Here is a 9,744-nt window from a genome sequence, read left to right as displayed (position 1 = left end):
ATAAAACGCTCTAGGTCTGTTGATAGGTACACTAAGTTTTTTTGGATATAGAATTGTTGTCGTTGAGGAGATTGTCGCTGATTACATCTCTCAGGCAGACAGACAGTAGGAATCCACACACAGAAAAATAAACATGTATCAAGACCCAGCTGATATGACAACCTTCGACAATGACTGATCACCAACCTTAGACCAAGATATAGACGACACGCGGGCCCAGATGATAGGACTCCCCGCACCTGTTAGAGAACGATATATCAATGCAACACCCTCATGAGAAGTACAGGTGCGGGTTAAGACGAAACCAACTAAACCAAGCCACGTAAGGAGCTCACTCTCAGATATCGGACTTAGCGGATTAAGGAGTGGACACAGTGAGTTGGATAAGGAACGTTTTGGCGGAGCGGATTTTCTAGGAACAGAAATGATTCTGCATTTGATAGATCAGCGGCATTCATAGCTGATAATCAACGGTTATCCCATGGAAGGAGAGATATATTATCTGAAATCAGTCCAAATGATAGTAAATTTACCGGTACCACGATTTCCCGAGAACTACGAGAACAACATAATATCCCGAAAACAAGATTATGTATCCCGAGAACAAGATTTTTAATTGTGTTATAGGTGTTTTTATTGTGTTTTTACTACTTTTTACAATAATAAAGAATACTAATAAGAGATAATACTCGTTTTTATTCGATAAAAATGCAATTTTAGGTCAAAAATTCGATTTCTATGTCTTGTATGCAAAATCCTTGTTGAACACAATATGGCGGACATTCTTAAGGTAGACAACTTAAGAAAATCAAAGTATTAGAAGATCTTAGAAGAACTGACAGAAAAGAAAAGTATCAAATGTACTGAAAGAATAGATTTTATTAAAAAAAATGTTAAAAATTCATATAAAAACTGACAAAATATAACGTCCGCCATATTGTTTTAAGGAATAAGGAATTTGCCTCATACAAATCTATTTTCTGAAGATTGCGTGTACTTTTATTAATTATGAACGCCATAAACCTTAATCATTGTATGCTGTTACACTTATTTAAGCAAAAAACACATATAACACCATAAAAAATCGTGTTCTCGGGATATATAATCTTGTTTTCGGGATATTATGTTGTTCTCGTAGTTCTCGGGAAATCGTGGTACCCTAAATTTACTTTGGGGCGGGACCCCGCGGACACTCGGGCGTTTGTTCAACGCCATCTGAATATATCTCACGATCCTATATCGTTGGCTATGCCAAGTCCGGCTACCACGAGAGGGGAAAGGGTTACCCCATGGAAGAACCGCACTGACATTAGAGCTCCGGATTCATTTGGAAATCAGAAACGGGAGTTTCCGGACGTTATGTCAGGGCTGAGGATAATTATCTTGGTCATTGCGACAAACAAGTAGGACGCCAAAGTTCCGTATTGACGGACAGACGGAGGGCAGATGATGATATGACATCATTGCCGACAAACAGGCAACTAAATTCACCAAGTACTACGCAGAAATACAAAAATCCAACCAATTATGACGGGGAGAGTAGTTGGCAGGACTATCAAGTCCACTTTGAGATGGCATCTGAGATGAATGGCTGGGACGACACAACAAAAGCTCTTGAATTTGGCCAGAACTAGCACAAAGTATCAAACGGGTTACTAAGACTTGCATACCCTACAGCTCCTATTGAGGTACGAGAACAGCTAGCGCACGATTGTTTCATGGATTCACTCAACGATCCAGATCTTGAATGAGCATTTTTTCAAGGGAATTGAATTTTTCGAAAAACTAAGGATTTTCTTACCCCAGGAGTAGATTACCTTAGCCGTATTTGGCACAACTTTTTGGAATTTTGGATCCTCAATGCTCTTCAACTTAGTATTTATTTGGCTTTTTTTTAACTATTTCTATCTGAGCGTCACTGATGAGTCTTATGTAGACGAAACGTGCGTCTGGCGTATAAAATTATAATCCTGGTACTTTTGATAACTATTTACACCACTGGGTCGATGCTGAGACTACTATGTGTTATAGTAGTCTCAGGTCGATGCCACTGCTGGTGGACGTTTCGTCCCCGAGGGTATCACCAGCCCAGTAGTCAGCACTTCGGTGTTGACATGAATATCAATTATAAGGTCATTTTTATAAATTTTCTGTTTACAAAACTTTGAATTTTTCGAAAAACTAAGGATTTTCTTACCCCAGGAGTAGATTACTTTAGCCGTATTTGGCACAACTTTTTGGAATTTTGGATCCTCAATGCTCTTCAACTTTGTATTTATTTGGCTTTTTAACTATTTCTATCTGAGCGTCACTGATGAGTCTTATGTAGACGAAACGCGCGTCTGGCGTATAAAATAATAATCCTGGTACTTTTGATAACTATTAACCAGAAGGCAAATACTAGAACCTACACACAAGGCACGCACACAGCCAATCTTACGGGTGTGTTACCGCCGGGAAACTATTAAAGGTCGAGGGGGAGGTCCCACCTTTGGTCTACACTTTCATTATTAATGAGGGACCATGCATTGAATTTTCTAAGGAACCAATTAAGCATGATAGTTTATATTTAAAAAATAATTTAAATGGAATTTTTGTCAATTGTTTGATTGACACTGGATCAACAATGTCCATATTACATAGTCGAAAATAGTTTTCAATACCAGAATCTCAAAGACCCGTATTGTCTAAATCTGGCGTCCGTTTAAAATTGGCACTGGCTACGGTTACATGGAAATGTAACAATAATAAAAATATTATTGTTACATTGGAGACTAAATACCGGAATGCATGGTTGGGTAAGGACCTGGTTAATTACGAATGTAACAATATAAACTATTGAGGCTACGGTTACATTGCGTTCTTGTTACACGAAAAACAGCACTGTACGTATGTCCTAAATAATAAAAGTTGAAGACATTTATTTTATTTTTGGAGCATGTTTAAGTCTGACACATTTTTGATGAAACCATTCCAAGCAGTCATTACACACTAGTGATGCTGTATTTTGAACGTCTGTATCGCATACTGTGCAATTCCATTCTGCGATATTCCGCTTTTAGAAGATAAGTCAACCTTTAATGTTTGCAATGGTTCAGGCGAGAAATGCTTTTTTACTCTAGCATTGTTGATATTCTCATCCAGTATTTTGGTTGGAAGCATGTGGTGTAGTTTCACGTCGTCTATCAATATGATCGGCTGATTGCCGTCCATTACGGATTTTAGTTTAACTCAGATTTTAGTATACAACTTAGCAGTTAGCAAACTTTGCTTTTGATGTATCAATTTTTAGAGCTGTGTTTGTATCTATAGCTGTATGGAATTTGAGTCTTGATATTATTTCAGTTTCGTTTCAAACGCATCCCAAGTTTTAATTTTTTCATCAAAAATAATATTGGTAATAGAAATCTCTTCATTCATTGTTCAAAATGTAATGACAGTAATAAAAGTAGGTGTGCAGTTAAATAGTTAAAAAAATGAACACTGTTCTCGGCCCAAGTTCTCAACAAAAAACATGAACTATATATATATATATAGTTTTCGCCTTTGGCACTACTAATCTGAAGAAGTACCTTTAAGAACATCAAAATCATTAATACGTTAAACTATTTAAACACCATGGAGAAGACGGAACTAAGTTGAAAAACTTGCGTCTAATCCATTTGTTTTGAACAATAAAATATGTTTAAACTAAACCATTTGTTGAATAATAATATTTATTATTTATCATTATTACAAGTATTATTAAGTACATATGAAAGAGAAGATTTAAATTTAATAAATCTAAGATTGAGAATGGAAATGGAAAATCTAGCGTGCATTGCTGTGTTTCATGTAATAATAACACAATGTAATCGTAGCCTCAATAATAATTGTTACATTCGTAATTAATCGGTTCCTTACACAACTTTGCACTCCGGCAATTAGTCTCCGATGTAACAATAATATTTTTATTATTGTTACATTTCCATGTAACCGTAGCCAGTGCCTTTAAAATTAGCAAATGGAGACCTCCAATCAACTATTGGAAAAGCAGAATTTTCCATTACAATAAACGGAAAATGTTTTCAACACATCTTATTGATAGCCGATGTTGATACTCCTGCTATTTTAGGATATGATTTACTCAACCGACACAACTGTAAGATTGACCTTGGCAAGGGTACTATAACATTGAGATTGTATGTCAGAAAGAGTCGCAAATGGCGTCTATTTTTAAGGTTACCATTGGTGAAAATGATACATTGCCACCTTTTTCGGAATCCATTATCCAAGCAACAATAGTAGGAGATTCGAGTCATATTTCTGACGCTATTGTTGAACCAGAAGAGCCAAGTACCGACACGAATTTTCATGTCGCACGATCGGTAGTTGTCGACCCTAGCAATGGTACAATACCGATGCGTATTGTTAACATGATCGACACAGAATGAGTCATCTACCGACAAACCAATCTTGCCACATGTGAGACACTACCATATGGTTCCTTTCAGTCGGAACCTCCTGAAAGGAGTGAAGTAGCAAGAACTAATATAATTACTACTAATAACGAGGACCAAGAAAAGACTTATTCAATCTTACCTCACCACCTTGGTGGTCTTTTCGTGGCAAGTAGTCGTGAGTTGTCCGAAGAGCAGAAAGTGCAGTTGAAACATCTACTGAATCGACACAGCGATGCTTTTGCAAAATCAAAGAATGATTTGGGTTGTTGTGACCTCATTGAACACACAATTGCCACGGGTGATGCCAGGCCTGTTAAACAGAATCCGAGGAGTCTTCCGCTGGCCGCAGATCAAGAAATAGACCGGATGCTGGAGGGAGGAATCATCGAGCCTAGTACTAGTGTGTGGTCGTCTCCAATCGTACTAGTACCTAAGAAATCCGACGGCTCTTGGCGCTTCTGCGCGGACTTCAGGAAAATTAACCATTTGACAAAAAAAGACTCGTATCCACTCCCAAGAATAGCAGATTGCCTGGATGCTCTGAGAGGCGCAAGTTGGTATTTGACCATTGATTCACAAAGTGGTTATCGGCAGGTAAAGATGGCCGAATCAGACAAAGAAAAGACGAGTATTGTCACAACCAAAGGCCTTTTCCAGTTTAAAGTAATGCCATTTGTGTTATGCAACGCGGGCGCATGTTTCGAAAGACTCATGGAGTGCGTTCTGTCAGGGTTGAATTGGCAAATTTGTCTGCTGTATTTGGACGATGTTATAATTTTTGCAGATTCTTTTGAAGAGCACCTGTCCCGTTTAGAATAAGTTATTTCATAAATCAAAAATGCCAATCGCAAAATATCACCAAAGAAATGCTCGTTTTTTCCAGGAAAAAGTTCATTTCCTTGGTCACGTGGTATCAGAAGAAGGAGTTGCTACCGACCCTGATAAGATAGCAGCTATAAAAGAGTGACCTACCCCTAAAACAGTCCACGAGGTGCGAAGTTTCATAGGTACCTGCTCCTACTATAGGAGGTACATTCGTGGATTTTCCGACATAGCTAGGACACTTCATAAACTTACAGAGAAGGGAGATGATTTAAATGGACACAAGAATGCCGACAAGCGCTCAATACACTGAAGGAATGCCTAATCTCAGCTCCGATACTTGGATATCCGGATATAAGCAAACCTTTCATCTTACATACCGATGCTGGTGGGTACGGAATTGGGGCGGTGCTATCCCAAATAACAGACGAAAAAGAGCAGGTTATAGCATATTTCTGCAAGAGTATGAATAAACCCGAACGGAACTACTGTGTCACTCGACGGGAGTTGTTAGCAGTAGTTTTGTCCATCAAACATTTCCATCACTATTTGTATGGAGTCCCGTTCCTAGTTAGGACAGATCACGGCGCACTCAATTCGATAATGAATTTCAAAAACCCTGAAGGTCAAACCGCGAGATGGTTGGAGATCCTTGCCTCCTATAATTTCACCATTCAACACAGACCTGGCAGGCAACACAATAATGCAGATGGACTCTCGCGGCGTCCATGTTCTCCGTGTACATAGTGCACCCGTCAAGAAAGTAAGAACAGAGAATATACAGAGAAAGATGACATTGAACATGTCAGAGTCGCGAAAGGAGCCACAAAGGAACCTGAAATATTCGATTCCGAAGAAGTCGACATAGAAGATAACACGGACAGCTTTGAATGGGTACAGAGTAGAAGCCTCGTGGAAATCGCAACTGCTCAACAAAACGACACGGTTTTGAAGCAATTATGGGAGATGAAAGTGAAAAGTACAGAAAGGCCCAATTGGGAAGATATTTCTTTTCAAAGCATAACTTTGAAAGTTTATTGGGCCCAATGGAACAAGATAAAATTGGAAAATGGTGTCCTGTATAGGTGTTGGCAATCCAAAGACAAGGGTGAAATAACTCAGTTAATCTTACCTGACTGTTGGCATGGGGAAGTCATGAAAATGCTGCATGACGATCCACTCGCTGGACATTTTGGCCAACATCACACCTTAGCCAGAGTTTCGAGACGATTTTACTGGGCAGGTTACAAGGATTACGTTATACAATGGTGTCGACAATGTAAAACGTGCGAAGCTCGTAAGAAACCCCAGGAACATTAGCAAGGACTTATGAAGCAGTACCTGGTGGGGGCACCTTTAGAACGGGTGGCCATTGACATTCTTGGCCCTTTGCCCAAAACTCATTCAGGTTATCGGTACCTCTTAGTTCTCACGGACTATTTCACTAGATGGGTCGAAGCCTACCCTATGATCGGTCTGACCGCTGAAGAAGTTGCAGAAATTTTTGTCAGTCAATTTGTGTCACGTTTTGGAGTTCCAAAACAGTTGCACACAGATAGAGGAACTCAGTTTGAGTCCAAACTGTTTCAGGATCTATGTTCCAGGTTAAATATAGACAAGACACGAACCACAGCAATGCATCCACAAAGTGATGGAATGGTAGAGCGGCTAAACAGGACTTCGGAAGATATTTTGAGTAAATACATAACTAAACATCAAAACGACTGGGATGAACATTTACAGTTAGCTCTCATGGCTTACATGTCATCCGACCATGAGAGTACAGGGTTTTCGCCCTCCATGTTGATGTTCGGAAGGGAGAGTGAACTTCCCATTGACCTGATTTTTTTTTATCTACCCAGATGATATAGAGACGGACGAGAAATCCGAGAATGATTACCTAAAAGATTTACGAAAGGGGCTTTGGGACATACACGATGTCGCAAGAGAGAAAATGAAACACGCAAGTGATAGACAAAAACGTCGGTACGACACTAGGGTACATTCGCGACAATATGGTGTCGGTGATGCTGTCTGTATATTCAACCCATTGCTAAGAAAAGGGTTGAGTCAAAAGCTACAACCACACTGGATAGGACCTTACATCATTAGAGAAGTTTAAACAGACTTAATTTATGAAATAGCGCGGCAGAACGGATCAAAAGAAATAGTCATCCACCATGACAGGTTGAAACCCTATTTCGGTTCTCACGATACAGTTCTAGAATCATCGTCTGATGTCATGGATACTGGAGAACCGGAACTCGTTTCGTCGCGTCCTTCGAGACTAAAAAAGAAGTCGAAATACCTAAACGATTTTGTATAATTTAGTAAAAGGGTTCAAAATTAAAGAAAATGTTTTCACAAATAAATAAGGATTTTATAGTCAAAATTTAGGGTTTTAAGGATTTTCAAATGGTTGTACAGGGTTGGGGGTAGGACTTAAAATATAAAGCTGTCAAAGAAAATCAAATCTGTGGCTCTGGTATCTCCTGTTTGTGTTTTCTCGGACTCATGGTTAAATTTTATTTTCCCAGATGTTCACCTGTAATGAGTGTATGAGGAACTATCCCACTCTGGAGAGTCTCATGAGGCATGTGCGCTATGCGCACACAGATAATAGAGTGAAATGTAGGTGGTGTCCCTACGACGTATCATCCAATGCCACCTACAGGATGAGGCATCATGAGAAAACCAAACACTGGTACAAGTTCAAGGATGAAAGTAAGGAAAACCAAAAGACACCCCCAAAGAAAATACCATCAGTGGTGAAGGAAGTGGAAAAGAAGAAGAAGAAGCAGAGTTAAACTAACTTTGAGGCTACAAAATTGCCATCAGCAGAATGCCCACCACTGAGGGAACCATCACCATGACAGTGGAATTCGAGGAACTCATGGCCACTAAACATACAACTCCTACAGAAGACCTACAGTTTTCTTTACCAGTTATTACAGTCGCAGAGATAGAGAATTCAATAGATAACACTCCCCTTATGAGTGTTCATGAGCTTGTTAAATCAGTAATGCCGGATCAAGAACAAGCCAAGATAGCAACTGATAACGTCCAAGAGTCAAATGGTCTTGGAATTGAGAAGGAAACAGAAGACATGGATGACCAATCAGTACCGGTCACTGAGAACATCCAAGAGCCAGATGAACATGTAATTAGTGAGCGACCAGAAGAGGACAAAGTAACAGAGGTGAGGGATCAATTGGTCGAAGTCACAGAAGACGGCATGGAGGTCATCCAAGAAGACATAAGGGTTAATAGATGGGATGACGCCCACGCCAAACTACCTCCCATCCAGAATTACTCCCACTCATTTGAAATTTGGAAAAATATATGATTATAGACACTTTGGAATGCCCGAGGAGAAGGACAAAGAGGATCCTAGGCAGGTGCTTCTTTGTCCTCCTTCGTCTTATCACTCTTCTAATGAGGCTGTACTGTTGAAGAGACTCAGGGAACAGGCTAGGAGAAACAACATTTCTACTACCATTTTGCCAGATGGTTAGGCAGCAACCATTTGATTTTCGGGGGGGGGGGGGGGGGCTATGGTTCTTTTTGGAAAAAAAATTAACAATTTATGCAAAGTCTTAAAACAGTATCATTTTTTGTCCCTTTTAATCTAAACAGTAATGGCCGTTAAACCCATTATTAATCTCAACCGGTTTTTTTTTTATTACATAGAGATCCATAGAATTATACTCAAATTACTGTTCGGAAACCAGAAAATCGGATTCCTGAACAGTTTTGGTCATTCTATGAATTCCCAACCTTCCTTGTGTGGAACCATGTAGTACAATTGCAATGAGATCCACATACATACACAAATTAATTTATTGTCCTTAAGGTGGCTCATGGGTACAAACATTTTAGCAAAAAATTAAACCTTTATTTTTTCATTACAAATTTATTTTTTATACACTATTAGTTGTTACTTTATGATATGGTACAAAAAAGAACCCAAAAAAATGATTTGGTTTGGCCCCAGATGACTTTAAAAATTGAAAAAGCTCCAAATTATCTCCCTTTGGTGCAAAAATGCCATTTTTTTGCCTTAAATTTGAAATATCTTTTTTAACTCATCGGTGACCTATATTTTTTATTATTGTTTTCAAATGAGCTGTACATGAACTAAATAATTGTAAATTTTAAGCGATTTCTTATATTAGGTTCTTTTTTTATTTCGATATTTCCTCTTTTTCTCCTATTAGTTCAACAGAAAAAAAGGACATTAACAAAAATGTATGCTTCTTCCAGAGGCAGATTTTAGCTTAAATGAACGGTGACCCCATTTTTTTATTTCATTTTTATTTTCAAGTATATGTTGAAGTTCATTTATGAAAAAATATAGGGAAATCCTATATTAGGAAAAAAAAAATCATTTATACCCAGGAGCCCCCTTAAAAAGAAAAATTATTGTATTTGGCCCATAACTCTTAACTCATAAGGTTAGCATATAGGGCCAATAACTCAT

This window comes from Mytilus trossulus, chromosome 4 (genome assembly GCF_036588685.1).
Source record: "Mytilus trossulus isolate FHL-02 chromosome 4, PNRI_Mtr1.1.1.hap1, whole genome shotgun sequence".
NCBI classification, from domain to species: domain Eukaryota; kingdom Metazoa; phylum Mollusca; class Bivalvia; order Mytilida; family Mytilidae; genus Mytilus; species Mytilus trossulus.
The sequence above is the reverse complement of the archived record's forward strand: the minus strand, read 5'-3'. Positions refer to the sequence as shown.